Genomic DNA, 16,503 nt, shown 5'->3' with positions numbered 1-16,503 from the left:
TAATAGTAAATATATTAGAGTATATTAAGTAAAAAACCTTATATAATAATAATTAGAGCTTATTATATATTTTTAATAAAGATATAATTATTAGAGGGTAAAATATAAAAATCTAATTATTATTTATAGTTAGTTTATATATTTAAAGAATATAATTATAAAATATAGTATTATAAAGTCTAATATTTATAACTTTAATAAGACTAGGTTTTTAATAGGCTTTATTATAATAATAATAGTTATTATAAGTTCTAATTAGGTTAAAAAAGTAAAAGTAATATAGTCTAATAATAGGGAATAAGTTATTATATTTTAGATAGTAAATTCCTAAGACTTAATAATACTATTATATATTATACTAAAAGGCTAAGAATACCTTATATTTTAATATAAAGATAAATATCTACTTTTAAATTAGTATATTAATATAAGCTTAAATAGTTAAATAATAAATAAAATTAGTATAAATTAGATTAAGTATTTTAAAAAATATATAAAAGATTAAAAAGAGGGTAGTTATTATCTCCTAATTTTAAATAGCTATAAAAGTCACTATTTAACTATCTTTAAGCTTTTCTATTAAAAGAAGAATATTATTACCTTTTTTATATCTATATATTCTTCTTATATACTCTAATTTTTAAATATTAACTATTTTAGTTTATTAAAAAAGGGTTATAAGTAATAAAATTAAGGATCTTATAAAAGCTAGTATTATATATATTATTAAAAAAGACTTCTTTTTTATATTTTTTAATACTTTTTATAAGTCTATTATAAAAGAATATATTTAAGATAGTTTTTAAGGTACTAAAATTACCCTTTTTAATCCTAAAAAGGTTATTTTTATTTTAGAACTTAAGTTTATAATATTAAGTCTTTTAAACTTATATCTAAAATTAGTTAGATTTTAGGTCTTTTAGATACTAAGTATAATAAATAAAGTGGTTTTATAGTCTTTAATTCTAAAAAAATAAATTACTAATTACCTAAATAGCTTTTTAACTAAAAGTCTTAATATACTTAATAGTTTTAAAAAAGGTATAATAGTTATTATATATAAGATTATATTTCTATATATTTAGGTATAAGGCCTTAAAGTTATAAATAAGTTAATTAGTAAGTATTAATAGGCTAAAAAAATAAGATTATAAACTAAAAAATCTTTTTTTATATAAAATATAAGAGATTTAAAATAGTAGATAGATATAGATAGTTAGGTAAAGGATAAAATATAGGCTTATAGTTATTATAAAATAAAGGTTAAAATATATAGTTAGTAATATAATATATATAGTTAGACTAGATATAATATATATACTTATATTATAGATATAGAAACTAATAAGGAAGAGGATTATAATTAGTTTTAGATGTTTTTTAATAGTATAGTTAAATTATTTATAATTAAAGGTTAAAGGGTTAGTAGAGGTATACTACTTACTTATCTACGCTACTCACTTATTAACTATATTAGGCTATATTAAAAAACCTTATTCCTAAAAATCTAATAAATAAGACGTCTTAAAGTCCTTTATTACTCTTTATAGTTAAGACACTAAGATATTATATACTTATTATTTTAACTATTAGTTAAAGTATTATTTTACTAATAGTAAAACTTATTATAAGGAGTGTGTCTACTATAGTTATTCTTATAATAGTATATTAGTAGTATCCTCTTATAAGTTTTATCCTTTTTTTAGTTTTATAGTCTTTCTTACTAATTTGTTTTTATAGTTTTACACTTACTAGTATAGTAGAAGAAACTAGATAACACTAAGGAAAAGGTAAAGGAGTGTTTAGTTAAGCTATAACTTTAATAATCTTAGGTAGTAAATTATTTAATATAGATTTATAAAACTTATTATTTAGTAAAGAATAAAAGTTAGAAGCTATTTAAGTAGGGTATATAAGAGCTAGATAAGGAGGATAATATTCTTCTTACCCTAAACTCTTATAAATAGTGGGTTATTTATAATTTATAGGTATTAGGTGTTTCTAATAAGCCTAATTAGTTATAATTTAGTCTAGGTAAGCTTTCTAAGTTAGGCCCCTTACTAACTGCTAGTAAAAGCCCTTTAGTAGGTCTAAATAACTTATAAGATTTCTTATAGGTTCCTAGGTGTTTTTAGAGTTTAGATATTTTTTTTATTTAATAAGATATTCGCGTTTCTTAATATTTCCTTATACTTTAAGTATTCTCTTAATTTTATATTTATTATTATTTTCTATAATAATATTTATAGTAACTATAAAATTATTTAGTGCTTTTTTAAGTAGTAAGATATAGAATATAGGATAGATTCTTATTCTATTAGGTAATAATAGTTTATAGTTAATATTTAATATTTTTTATTTAATATAAAATAGTCTAATTTTCTTCTAATTAAGTTTATTATTAGGTCGCTTTATTTTAATATTTTTATATATAAGATAGACTTTATATCCCTCTTTTAGGATTTATACTAGTAATCTCTTTTTATCTATATAGTACTTTATATAGTTTTATAAAAATATCTATTCTTATTATAAGTGTTTTTATATATCTATAATTATTACTATATATATTATAACTATTAGTACGTTTATATTCTATATTATATATGTTTTAATAATAGGATTAAATCTATAGTTTACTTTAAATAATAATATCTTTATATTATCGATTTTAGAGCTATTATAAGCCTATTATATAAGTAGTAGCTATTCTACCTAATTATCTTACTAGTAGTTAATATAGCTTTATAGATATTATTCTAGTATTTAATTTAGAATTTTAGTCTAACTATCTAATTATAGATAGAATATTATAGATAAGCTTTATTTAACTTTTATTATTTCTATAAAGTATTTCTAGAAGTTTAATATAAATAATATATTATAATTTAATATAAGTTTTATTAATAATCTATATTAAGTAATAACTTTTTTAAAGAATATATATACTAAGTTTTTAGTGTTATTAGATTCTATATAAGGAATATAATAAGTATATTTTATAAGTTTATTAATAATAACTAGGATACTATTATAAAGTACTCTTATTATTAGTTTTTTAGATTTTAGTAGTTTAATAATAAAGTCTATAATAATAGTTTATTATACTCTTTTAGGTAGTAATATTAGTTATAGTTTACTATAAGGTATATATTATACTAACTTTATTTTATTATAAATATTATATTTCTTAATAATATCTTATATAATCTTCTTATTCTTAAAGAAGTTATAAAATCTTTATAGTGTGATTCTAGGAATATAAACACTAAGTAAAGCTATACGCTAACTTATAGAAATATTCTATATACTCTAATATTAAGGTATTACTCTTATAAGGGTTATATATTTCATATTAGTATAATAAAAGGCGCCTTTAAGTAATTAATTATAATCTTTAAAAATTAAGTTAATTTAGGTTAAGTTACTCTATATAGGTTAAATTTATATTTTATATATTATAGTAAGGGCTTTAATAATAAGTTATTATTATAGGTTAAAGGAGAATACCTAAAAGGGTAATTCTTACCTATAAATATAGGGCTTTATAATTAATTAATTATAGTATTTTAAAAATATATTATATTAAGAGAAAAAAAGTTATTCCTTTACTACCTATTATAAGGTATTAGGCTTTTATAGTTATAATATAAGGGTAATATAGTATATATATATTAAGTGTATTATCTAGTATTATAATCCTCCCTAATATAATCTAGAACTAGTATTATATCTAATAAGAAAAGAAGTAAGTAAATATATAAGAAAAATCTAGTCTAGTATACCTTATAATTATAAGTTATTTATAATTAAAATCTATAATATTCTAATAAGAAAAGAGCTCCTAGCTCTTAATTAAAACTCTCTATTATTTATAGTATCTTTTATCTTAACGCCTATTTTCTCTTTAATAGAAGGTATTAGGGTGTCTCTTATACCTTCTTTACCCTTATTACCTACTAGCTTAGAACTTATAGATAGATACCCTTTACTTTAATTAACCTTAATACTCTTAATAGCTTCTTTTAAAACTTTATTATTATCCTCTTTAATAATTATTAGCTTTACTATATTTTTATATACTTTTTACTATTTTATATAATAAGTACTAAATAGCTTAACCTTTTTTCTTTTTTAAAAATTAGCTTTAGTAAATAATACTTATTATATTTTAGACTATATATCTATAATAACCTATTAAGTAATTCTTTACTAAGCTACTTTATATACTAATCTAGGTAAAATAGTGCTTAAAAGTGATTTATATTTTATCTATATAATAATTATATTTTTAAGTATATTTATAAATTCTATACCTTAAAGTACTAGTATATTTAAAGTACTATATCTTTCTTTATATACCTTATTATATCTCTTCTTAATTACTAACTTAGAGATCTTAAAGACTGTTAACTTCCTAATCTATAAGTAAAAAGATAGTATATTAGACGCCTCCTTTTTTATACTACTATCTTACTTTATATTATTAGATAGTTCTAAGAAAGTATTAACTTAATTAGCACTTTAACTACTAAAAATCTAGTCTAATATCTACTTCTTTTATATAGAATCTACTATACTAGACTAAATACTATATATCTTATTATTAGTAGGGTCTTTAACTAAATAAGAGGGGATTAGTAATCTTACCTTATAAAGGACTTCTTAAAGTACTTAATTTTATTTAAGTATAATATTAAACTTCTTATATATAGTGTTTATAATTATAATTAATTAAGTAAAGGGGGTAATAATAAGTTCCCTTATTTTATTTACTAGACTAGACTTCCTAGAAAGTCTTTTAGATTTTTATTTTAATAAAGGTATCTTAAAAGGACTATTTAGTTTAGGGGATTAGCTAACTTATTTTCTATTTATAGGTATAAAGTTACTTATACTAGTCTTAAAAAGACCTTCACTTTTTAGATATAAGGGTTCTAGAGTTATAAGCTTAATTTACTTTAAAGATAAGGGCGTGCTATTTTATAATAGATTACTTAATTATATAACCTATTTTTCCACTTTAAGGACTAAGGGTAGGAGTTATAAGGCCCAAATTCTAGAAGGTATATATAGTAGTAACTTAAATAAGTGATTATTCTAGTATTAATTAGTAGGAGGGAGATTAATATAGGTAGACCTATCCTCTCCTAGTTCTTAAAGAAGGTTATTAGGATATTTAGTTTATAACTTAGTTATTAGAGGGTAAGTCTTTAATAGTAACTATTTTAAAATAACTATAAATAGTATATTATTAAATAATTAATAGATATAGTTAGTATTTAGACTATTAGCTATATTATACTTAAAAGGGAAGGGGGCTATTAAGATAGATTCTTCTAACTTTACTTTATTTACTTTTATAATAGTATTATATTTAAAAAGGTAGATTAGAGGTTTTCTAATCTATAAGCTATTTATTTTTCTAGTAGGTAATCTAAGTTTATTAATAGCTATATAATATAAAATAGATATTATTAGATTATACTAGTAGTTAATAAGGGAGTTAGGGCTATTAATTATACTACTCTAATTAATTTAGAGTAACTTAAATATTATAAGGTTATAATAAGAAACTATATTTATAATCTAGTAGCTATTAATAGTAATTTTAAAAGTATCTTATTTTATAAAGAGATTTTTAGTATTTTCTTTAATATAGTACTTAATTATAAGTATAACTATATAAATAGAGATAAAATTATAACTCTAACTATCTTCTTATATAGTTAAGGGGAGACTTAGTAGTAAGAAATTATAAGGTAGGCTTATACTATAAAGGAGGATCCTCTAGAGGTATCCTACTATATAGGCTTATTCTTTATATCTATTAGTAAGGGAGTTAATAAACTAAAAGATACTAGACCTTTAATTAAATATTATAAACACCTAGTATACTCTTATTCTTTAATTAGTAGTACTAAAAGGGAAATAAATTAGGACTATCTAAAAGTGCTTACCTAAACTTAATTACTAGCCTTCCTATATAATTTAATACTATATATGATCCCTTATAGTATAACTATTAGATTAGTATATTCTTTATAATAGTAGTTTATTAATATATAGTAGAACTTATAGATATTAAGGATATAGAATATTTAAGCTTATATTCTATTATCTATATTATTTTTAAAAGGCGCTATTAGTAGTAGGTTTAGGTATTACTTATAGTATAAAATGTCCTTAATATAGGTAGGTATCTAATTAATAGGAGGCTATTTAGTTTAAGGAATAAAAAGTATAGGTTACTCTTTATAAAGCTCTAAAATAGTTACTTTAATATTAATAGCTTTATTAGGAAAGTAATAATACCTATTACCTCCTTATAACTAGAAATATGTCTAGTATAGTGTAGTATTATTTTAAGATTTTTAAGTATACTTATATTTCTTTAAATAAGAAGCTATTAGTTTAGGATAGGAAGGGGAGTACTTAGTAATAGTAGTAGATAAAATAAGGGGTAAATAATATAGAATAAAGGGCTTTTAAGGGTTAATTAATAGGATTATAAGTTATATTAAGATTATATATAGTAATAAAGGAAAGGTACTTATAAATTAAAGATATATATAGGAGGAAGAAGGAGGAAGAAGAGGAGGGCCTTTAAGTAAATAAATAAAGGTGCCTTATTTAATTACTATTAGCTAGTAGCTAGTAGCTAGTAGCTAGTAATATATATATCTTCTATATCTTAATAGCCTAATAGGGTATAAATAGAATTTATAGCTATATATAGAAAATAGTAATATATATATTAGATTTATAAGTTATTTAAGGGCTTTTATTAATTAATATACCTTTTATTTATTTATTTATTTTTCTACCTTTAAGTTCCTCTTTCTTTTCTTCTTCCCTTTATTAATATATCTTTCTTTTATTTATAACTTTATTCTTTAAGGTAATAAAGGTATAATAATAGCTAGTAATTATTTCTATACTAACTCTCTCCTTAATACTTATAATTATTTAGATTTTCTTATATATAGTAATAACTTCTAGATATCTTTCTAACTTTAAAGGTCTAATACTAATATAAAAAACACTTAGAAGCTTAAATATATAAATATATTATTCTTCTAATAGGTAAGTCTTTTTAAAACTAATTACTTAATATTTTCTTTTTTTTATTTACTTTACTAATAGTCTATTAGGCTTTTAATCTCCTTAATATCTTCCTACTTAGTAGAAATAGTCTTAATCTCTTCTTTTTTCCCCTCTACCTTTAGGTCTAATATAAAGATAATAACCTTAATACTATAAAAGCCTTCTAAAAGACACTACCTTTTTAAGATAATATCCTTATAGGCCTTATTAGTAGAATTTTAGACTTAGATTATTAGTATATTTATATTTTAGCTAAATATAGTTATTTATATAGTCTAATTTTAGGTATACTTAACTCTTATATTAATTATATAAAAGCTTTTTTTATTTAGATATATAGTATTTATAATTACTAATTATATAACTTATAAGTAACTAAATAAAATAGTATTAGGAATAATAGTTATAACTTTTAAGGTAAAAGTTATAAAGAGGGAGATATAACTATAAAAGATTAATATAAAAGCTAGAATTATATTACTCTCTAATAATATATAATTAATTAGTTTAAACTATTTATCTTAATAAATACCCTTATTATAATAATTATCTATACCTTACTCCTCCTTACTACTAGCTTTTTATTTAGCTTTATTTATAGCTAATATCTATTCCTAGAGATCTTAATAGCGCTTAATAATTACTACTATATTAGAAGACTTTAACTCTATAAATAGCTAAAAATAAATAAAAGAAGTAGTTTTCTTAAATAAGACCTCCTCTTTATTAGAAGCCTTAATAATCTTAATATTACTAGTCTTTAAAGCTATATTAGTAAGTATATAATTACCCCTTTTATAACTAAATAGACTATTTATATAACTAAGATATACTTACTACTTATAATCCTATCCTTTTAAGTATTAAAGATAATTACTATAAGTACTAAAAAATACATTAAGGATTAATATATACTCTTAGAATAGGTATATAATATAGGTATTATTTATATTAACTATAAAAAGATATAAAACTAAGTAATAGCTAATATAGTTGATAAGTGAGCGGCGTAGATAAGCGAGCGGCGCACCTCTACTAACCCTTTAACCTTTAATTATAAATAATTTAACTATACTATTAAAAAACATCTAAAACTAATTAAAATCCTCTTCCTTACTAGTTTCTATATCTATAATATAAGTACACGTATTATATCTAGTCTAACTATATATATTATATTACTAACTATACGTTTTAACCCTTACTTTATAATAACTATAAGCTTATATTTTATCTTTTACTTAACTATCTATATCTATCTACTCTTTTAAATCTCTTATATCTTATATAAAAAGAGATCTTTTAGTTTATAGCTTTATTTTTTTAGCCTATTAGCGCTTACTAATTAGCTTATTTATAGCTTTAAGGCCTTATATTTAAGTATATAGAAATATAACCTTATATATAATAGCTATTATACTTTTCTTAAAACTATTAAGTGTATTAAGACTTTTAGTTAAAGAGCTATTTAGGTAATTAGTAATTTATTTTTTTAGAATTAAAGACTATAAAACCACTTTATTTACTATACTTAGTGTCTAAAAGACCTAAGATCTAGCTAATTTTAGATATAAGTTTAAAGGACTTAGTATTATAAATTTAAGTTTTAAGATAGAAATAACTTTTTTAGGATTAAAAGGGGTAATTCTAGTGCCTTAAAAACCACCCTAAATATTCTCTTTTATAATAGACTTATTAAAAGTATTAAAAAATATAGAGAAAAAGTCTTTTTTAGTAATATATATAATATTAGCCTTTATAAGATCTTTAATTTATTACTTATAAGCCTTTTTTAGTAAACTAAAATAGCTAATATCTAAAAGCTAGAGTATATAAGAAGAATATACAGGTATATAAAGGGTAATAATATTCTTCTCTTAGTAGAAAAGCTTAAAGGCAGTTAAGTAATAACTTTTATAGCTATCTAGAATTAGGAGGTAATAACTACCCTCTTTTTAATCTTTTATATATTTATTAAAATATTTAATCTAATTTATACTAATTTTATTTATTATTTAGCTATTTAAGCTTATATTAATATACTAATCTAAAAATAGGCGTTTATCTTTATATTAAAGTATAAAGTGTTTTTAGCCTTTTACTATAATATATAGCGGTATTATTAAGCCTTAGGAATTTACTATCTAAATTATAGTAACCTATTCCCTATTATTAGACTATACTACTTTTACTTTTCTAACCTAATTAGAGCTTATAATAACTATTCTTATTATAATAAAGCTTATTAAAAACCTAGTCTTATTAAAGTTATAAATATTAGACTTTATAATACTATATTTTATAATTATATTCTTTAAAAGTATAAACTAACTATAAATAATAGTTAGATTTTTATATTTAGCCTTTTAATAATTATATCTTTATTAAAAATATATAGTAAGTTTTAGTTATTATTATATAAGGTTTTTTACTTAGCACACTTTAATATATTTATTATTATATTTAGCTAGTAATTAGTTTACTATATCTTTTATATTTATATACTAAAAGGGAAGGCTTTATAAATCTAACTATAAAATATATTTTATTATAACTCTCTTTTCTAAATTAGTAAGCTTTTTTAAATTAGCGGTATAATTATATTATAAGTTTTAGCTATTATATTAGTATTAGATAGTTATTATAGGGACGTTATAGATCTTTACTACTTTATAGATACTTAATTTAGGTGATTTTTTAATAGTAGATAAGGTAAGAATTATATTGCCTTTTATAAAAGTGTTTTCTATAAGTTATTATTAAGTAATTATAATATAAAGATAATAGTTAGTGTTTTATAGTAGAGGTGCGCCGCTCGCTTATCTACGCCGCTCGCTTATTAACTATGTTAATTATTAGTGCCTTAATAATAAGTCTTCTTTATTTAAAACTTAGAAGTATAAGGTTAGTTTTAAACTTATAAAAATATATTATCTTATTTATTAAAACTTAATTAATTAGATTATTATTATTTAATAGGTATTTATTATATTTAGAATTACTAGTATTATTAGAGCTATTAGTTTCCTCCCTACTATTAGGCTTAGGTTCTATTTTATTAGTTTCTATTATCTACTATTTAGACTTATCTTATTAAAAGCTTTTAATATAATTATATATAAATATACCTTAAATAGTAATTTTATTTAGTGTCTTTAATAAATAAGTATAACTTCTTAGATCCTAACTTACTACCCTATAAGGACTAAGCTATCTTATTTTTACTTTTATTTTATATAATATATTATTATATCTAATAGTATTATAAGTAAGTACTAATAAGTCTTCTTTAATAGGTGTCTTTTAAAGTTAGAATTAGTTCGCCTTATTAGTTTATACTATAAGCCTTTTTTTATACTCTCTAACTTTAGTATAAGCTTTCCTAATATCTTCTAAAAGTTAGCTAAAAACTTAGAAGTATACTTTATAAAGTTCTTCTTAGGTTTAGACCTTATTTTAGTTAATTAATTACTAAGTAGGTATAACTACTTTAAAAGGTAATATAGGTTTATATCTATATAAAAGGTAGTATAAAGTATAGCTATATAAAGCCCTATATATAGTTCTATTAACTAATAGTATAATATCTAATATATTAATTTAAACTATTATCTTAATATTAATTATTTTACTAATAGATAATATAATATTATAGTGCCTAGCTTTAATTATCTTATTTACTCTTAGGTTATACTTAAATATAATAGTTTATTAGTAACTATATTTATCTAGTAATTTAAGGAAACCTTTTTTAAACTTAGGTTCTCTATTAACTATAACTCTTATTATAATACTATACTAGCTAATTAGCTACTTAAAAAAATATATTATAGTTTTTATAGTATATATACTTATTATAATAGCTTCTACCTATTTAGTTAAGTTATATTATATTTCTATTAAAATTTTATTTCCTTAATTAACTAAAAGATACTATAAACTAAAGTATAATTTCTCTATTAGCTTACTTAAGAATATATAAAGTGCTTTCTTAGTTTTATATTTCGCGGCCTACTTTTAATACTACTTATATACACTAATAGCTATATATATATCTATAATTATTAATTACTAATAATATATCTCTTTAAGCTAATTAGTAATAACTTTAAAGTCTTAATAACTATATAAGCTATATAACTCTTAAATAATTCTTTTTCTCATTACTTTATTATTAATAAATGTGAAGGATTCGGGCTAGGCCAGTCCATAACAATAACTAATAATAGGCTTACTCTCCTTTTAACTAAGCGCTATAAGCTTTAGTCTTATAGAATAAACTAGTTTATAATATTCTAAAATCTTCTATATTAAATAGTTATTAAGCTAGGTAGATATTTATAATATTAAAAGAACTTTAAAATATTCTAGCTCTCTTATAAATACCTAGCTTTTAATAATAGTTTTTAGTATTAAATTAGATTTAATAATAATTTAATAAATTCTTTAAGATTTATCTCTACTACTACTTCTATAAGGTCTAAAAGCCCTAAAGGCTTCCTTAATAGGGTATCTATTACTATATTCTTTTCTTTAAGTATATATCTAACTATAAAGTTAAAGAGTTAGATATAATTAAGCTATTATATAATTAGCAAACTAGTAATATTATTTACTCCTCTTTTAATCTACTATTTAAGTACTAAAATATCTATCTTAAAGATAAACTAGATACTATAAAAATAATCTTTTAACCTTTAAAAAATATAAAATAATCCTTAATATTCTTATTTTATTTAATTATATTAACTCTTAGTAGAACTCTAAGTACCACTTTTAAAGTAAATAAGAAGTCTATATCTATTTATAACTTATATAATAACTACCCTTTATCTAATAAAAGATAAGTCTACTTAAAGGATAATAAGTCCTAATCTAGGACTTAGATCTAGGGTGATTAATATAGGGGTTATAGTTAGATAATCTTTTAGGAGCTTTATAGCTTTTAACTGTTCTTCTCCCTATATCTAAAGAACACCTTTCTTAAAGAGCTTATTTAAGGGTAGAGTAATTACACTATACCTATTAATAGATAGTTTATAATAAGTAATTATTCCTAAGAAACTTTAAATATCCTTCTAATTATAGTAATACTTCTACTCTTAGATCTTAAGCACCTTTACCTTTTATAGACTCCTTTTATAAGTTCTATAAAGAAAACTAATAATCTTTACCTAACTTTAATACTAGTTACTTTTCTTCTTTATAATTATATATTTAGCTAGTTTAATATTAATTAATACTTTATTTAGGTTCTTAATATATTTAAGTATATACTAATAGATACCTAGATTAGTCTTAGTACTATTATAGGTTATAGTTAAGCTATATATTATAATATTATTAAGATATAGTTTATAGATCTTTAAGATTAATTTATAAAGAATATAGATAATAATCCTTATAAATTATACTATAGAATTTATTACTCCTTATAAGAGTGTATATATTTATAGGATACTAATAGGTATAATAAAGGCTATTAAATCTTAGTTATACTTAGCTAGAGAAATCTAATTATACTTAAAAAAGAAATTAAGTAATAATAGAATTTTATATATTATAAAGTCGTTTATCTTTTTTTATAATTAAGAAGGTAGGGTTTTAATAGGGACTATAACTTTCTTTTAGCACTTTAGCTTTTATTTAGGTTTTTAGTAAGTTTATAAATTTTATTATAAGTCTTTAAGGAATAGGTATTACCTTTTCCCTCTAAGTAATATAATTAACCACTTTTAATTCCTGTAAAAGCGCTATAAGTAGATTAAGTCTCCTACTTTCCTTAAATATCTAAGCTAATATTACTTCTCTTTTATATAGTATTATTAGAAAAAGACACTATTCTTTAAGCTATAAGTCTTTAATCTACTCCTTAATACTCTATAACCTTTTATTATATAACTAAAATCCTTTCTTAATAAATAAGAATTTTCTAATTAAGTATTAATTATATAAATATACTTCCTCCTCTTTTCTCTTCTTAGCCTCTTTTTACTTCTTAACCCTCTATTAGGGATTACCTAAAAGAATACTCCTATTAGATAAGTCTAATAGCTTTATTTTAATACCCTTTCTTTTATATAAGGTATTAACTTTTAACTTATTAGTAAGTTACTTTAAAAGGTATTTTAATATCTTATTATAAGCTAAGGGTTTTCTTCTCTTCTTTAATATAATTTCTTAAAGGGTTTTCTTAATACTCTTATTGTTATCTTCTTTAAGATAGAAAATAAACTCTCTATCTTTATATTTATCTTTTAGTTTTTTAATAGTATTAATTACCTCTAATATAAGTATAATAGTCTATATTTATACTATTATAGTGACTTTTAGGTTAAGTGCCTTTATAGTAGCTTCTTATACTATTAGGCTAGTTATAGGGGTTATAACTTTTAAGTTACTAAAATAGGCTAATAGTAATATTCTATCTTATTTATCTAGGTAATTAAAGGTAATTTTAGTAGATCTAAAGAATAGTATTCTAAGGATAAATATAGTAAAAACTATTCCTTTAATAATATATATTTATTAGTAGATATAGGTGTTACTTAGGTAAAGGTAGATTACTATTATATTAAGTATAATTACCTTCTTATTAGAATAGGATATTAAGATAACTTTAAGGCGTTTATATTTAATATTATAATAGTTTATTAGATTAAGACTTATTATATTACTCTTAGCTTTTAAGTTAATTAGTGTCTTAATAAGTAGAGATTTAGCCTTATTTACTTTAATATAAATAAAAGGTAGGGCTTAATAAGTAGTTATAACCTTTTTTAAAGAGTAAATATAATTAATAAGTAGATTAGTATTAACTAGGGGCTCTACTAAGACTATTAGCTCTATAATATCTTTAATAAGTTATAATACCTTAAAGGCTAAGACCTTTTAGTAAGTAGTTATCCTTCCTAATTAATTATAAATAATAATATACTCTTTTAATACTAAGTAGTTTCTCTTTTCTTTATTTAAGTTTATTTTAATATTAGGTCTTATACTAGTAGGCTCCTTACTTCTAAGCTATATAACTCTAATAGCTATCTAAGCTAGTACCCTTTTAAATAATTAATTAGATTCCTTTTATTTATCTAAAAAGGCTAGGGTTAAAGTTAAGCTTTAGTTCTTTATCCTCCTAATAAAAATAGTAGGGATATAATATATAGATTTAATATAGTTAGCTATATTAAGTACTTACCTAGAGAGAAGTCTCCCTACTTTAGGGTTATACTTAATTATATTAGTAGTACTAATACTAACCTTCTTCTTAAAAATCTTATTAACTAATCTCTTTTAAAGGTCTTTAGTCTTTATTAAAGTATTATTTAGTCTATTTTAATTATATATAAGGGTTTCCTTTTATTAATTAGTTATAACTTTATTTATATCCTTAAGATTAATAGTATAAAAGCGTTTCTAAGAGTGTCTAGTTATATTAATAGTATAAGTAGCTATCTCTCCCTCTATTATATCTCTAATAAGTATTATATTTATTTAAGATTTAGTCTTAGTTTCTACTATAAGAGGTATCTTTTATTCTTTATTTATATACTTTATAACTTTCTTAACTACTTTTAGGTTTAATTCTTTTTATTTATACTAGGGATTATTAATTCCTTATAATCTAAATATTATATTTAAGTAGTAATTAGGTATAATATAGTTAATAAGCGAGTAGCGTAGATAAGCGAGTAGCGCACCTTTACTATAAAACACTAACTATTATCTTTATATTATAATTATATAATAATAACTTATAGAAAACACTTTTATAGAAGGTAATATAATTCTTACTTTATCTACTATTAAAAAATCACCTAAATTAAGTATTTATAAAGTAGTAAAGATCTATAATATCCTTATAATAACTATCTAACACTAATATAATAGCTAAAACTTATAATATAATTATACTACTAATTTAAAGAAGTTTATAAATTTAGAAAAGAGAGCTATAATAAAATATATTTTTTAGTTAGATTTATAAGGCCTTTCCTTTTAGTATAGAAATATAAAAGATATAGTAAATTAACTACTAACTAAATATAATAGTAAATATATTAGAGTATATTAGACGAAAAACCTTATATAATAATAATTAGAGCTTATTATATATTTATAATAAAGATATAATTTTTAGAGGGTTAAATATAAAGATCTAACTATTATTTATAGTTAGTTTATACTTTTAGAGAATATAATTATAAAATATAGTATTATAAAGTCTAATATTTATAATTTTAATAAGACTAGGTTTTTAATAGAATTTATTATAATAGGAATAGTTATTATAAGCTTTAATTAGGTTAGAAAAGTAAAAGTAATATAATTTAGTAATAAAAAATAGGTTATTATAATTTAGGTAATAAATTCTTAAAACTTAATAGTACTACTATATATTATAGTAAAGGGCTAAAAATACCTTATATTTTAGTATAAAAATAAACACTTATTTTTAGATTAGTATATTAATATAAGCTTAAATAGTTAGATAATAAATAAAATTAGTATAAATTAGATTAAGTATTTTAATAAATATATAAAAGATTAAAAAGAAGGTAGTTATTACCTTTTAATTCTAAATAGCTATAAAAGTTATTATTTAACTACCTTTAAGCTTTTCTAATAAGAGAAGAATATTATTACCCTTTATATACCTATATATTCTTCCTATATACTCTAGTTTTTAAATATTAGCTATTTTAGTTTACTAAAAAAGGCTTATAAGTAATAAATTAAGGATCTTATAAAAGCTAGTATTATATATATTACTAAAAAAGACTTTTTTTTTATATTCTTTAATACTTTTAATAAGTCTATTATAAAAGAAAATATCTAAGGTGGTTTTTAAAGTACTAAAATTATCCTTTTTAATCTTAAAAAGGTTATTTCTATCTTAAAACTTAAGTTTATAATACTAAGTCTTTTAAACTTATATCTAAGATTAGCTATATTTTAAGTCTTTTAGATACTAAGTATAGTAAATAAAGTGGTTTTATAGTCTTTAATTCTAAAAAAATAAATTACTAATTACCTAAATAGCTCTCTAACTAAAAGTCTTAATATACTAAATAGTTTTAAAAAAGATATAATAGCTATTATATATAAGGTTATATTTCTATAATATAGTTTATAAGCGAGTAGGCTACCTAAGTAAGTAGGCCACTTTGTGTCATTTTTTAATTAACTACATTTAAACTCTATTAACTTAATAGGATAAAATAGTTTTAACTCTAAATAAAAAAGATATTATTAATACCCTTAAGGCTTTAAAAAAAGACCCTATACTATCACTTTAAAGCGTAGCTTATATCTATAATATACTATAAATAATACTAATATGTTATTAATAAGAATAACTAAGCTAAGCTAATATAATAACACACTTTTAAAAAT

The sequence above is a fragment of the Akanthomyces muscarius genome (assembly GCF_028009165.1).
Source record: "Akanthomyces muscarius strain Ve6 chromosome Unknown contig_16, whole genome shotgun sequence".
Lineage (NCBI taxonomy): Eukaryota > Fungi > Ascomycota > Sordariomycetes > Hypocreales > Cordycipitaceae > Akanthomyces > Akanthomyces muscarius.
Note: the sequence above shows the minus strand (reverse complement) of the source record.